Source organism: Populus euphratica, unplaced genomic scaffold (assembly GCF_000495115.2).
Source record: "Populus euphratica unplaced genomic scaffold, PopEup_1.0 scaffold212.1, whole genome shotgun sequence".
NCBI classification, from domain to species: domain Eukaryota; kingdom Viridiplantae; phylum Streptophyta; class Magnoliopsida; order Malpighiales; family Salicaceae; genus Populus; species Populus euphratica.
In genome coordinates, this window is record NW_011499976.1 from 278128 (window position 1) to 279585 (window position 1458).

Sequence of the window (1458 nt, forward strand, 5' to 3'; positions counted from 1 at the left end):
TAATTATAGTGTTTTAAAACTCAATAAATTTAAATATTATTATTATTATTATGAAACACAACAATTATATTATTACCCTTAAAAATAATAATATTTTATAAATATTATATTTTGAAAGTATGATAATATAAAAATATATTAATTTACTAAATTTTTTTGAAATAATGTTAGTCTACCGTAACTTTGATTTACTGTGTTATTTAAAAAAAAAATATCCGAAAACAAAAGTCAATACGGGCACGTGCACGCGCACGCTAGAAAAAGGGATTGCCAAGAGAGAAGATCCACGGTGTTCAGTGTGGCGTTTATGTCTTTGGCTGGTTTTAATTCGCAGTTGATGGTGTTCAATGTTGTTTAGGAGCGGGGACTTAAGGATAGTTATGACACGTGTAATAGCAGGGAATGGATTCACAGTACAAAAGTTCCTATTCTTGTGCCTATTGTTGAGTCAAGAAGGGTAGTTATAACACTAGGTGGACAGGGTTGGTGGGCTATGAGAGGGTTGAAATCTACCTTTCTCTCACATGCCAAAACGTGTAACTAGTGATAAGGGGATTTTTTTTAAAGAAAAAATATTTGTTTTTTTTTTAAAATTATTTAAAAAATATTAAAATAATATTTTTAATATGATACATTAAATTAATAAAAACATAAAAAAATTATTTTTTTAAACACTAATTAAAATGAAATTTCAAACTGACCTGGTGTTAACAAGGTAAATAAAATTGAAATAATTAATTTTAAAAATTATATCTTTTTAGTATATTTTTTAGTATAATTTAACAAAAAGCATGACATTGCATATGCATCGAGTATAAAAAAAAATTCAGATTTTGAGGTTTTTTCTGTGCATGACTGATAAATACATGGAATTTAAAAGGAAATTAGCGGATATTTATAAACTAGGATAAGATATGAAAGAAAATTACAAATTGGACGTGTAATAAAGACGATTGAAGAACTAAGTGTTTAGAATATTTACGAGTGTTTTAAAATAATGAGTGTTAACGGGCATGATAAATTTCAAACCATATTTTAAATTAAATATAATTGAAAGTGTAAATAATATGTACTGATGGGACCCAACTAACATGCGCAAGAAAGAGAAATAGAAAATTAATAACAACAATAGTAACAAAATAATAACAATAATAATAAATAGTAGTAGTAGTCTAAGTAAAGGAAAGGAAATGAAAGGCATAAACTTGATATTAATGAAAGTAAAGCATAAAAAATACAAAGAGAGAAAGGACGAGCATGATCTTGATCTGGAAACCAAGATGCCTAAATGCATGGCAAATGCCTCCTTTTATAGGCCAAAATTGGGAACTATTGATTTGATGACTAATTGATGAGTGGGTCACTAATTTTTAACTTGGTGACAATCCTTATCTTTTCTTGTCTGCCCAAAACGTCATTAATAACGTCAAAATTGGAACCACTTGAAAACATAAATAT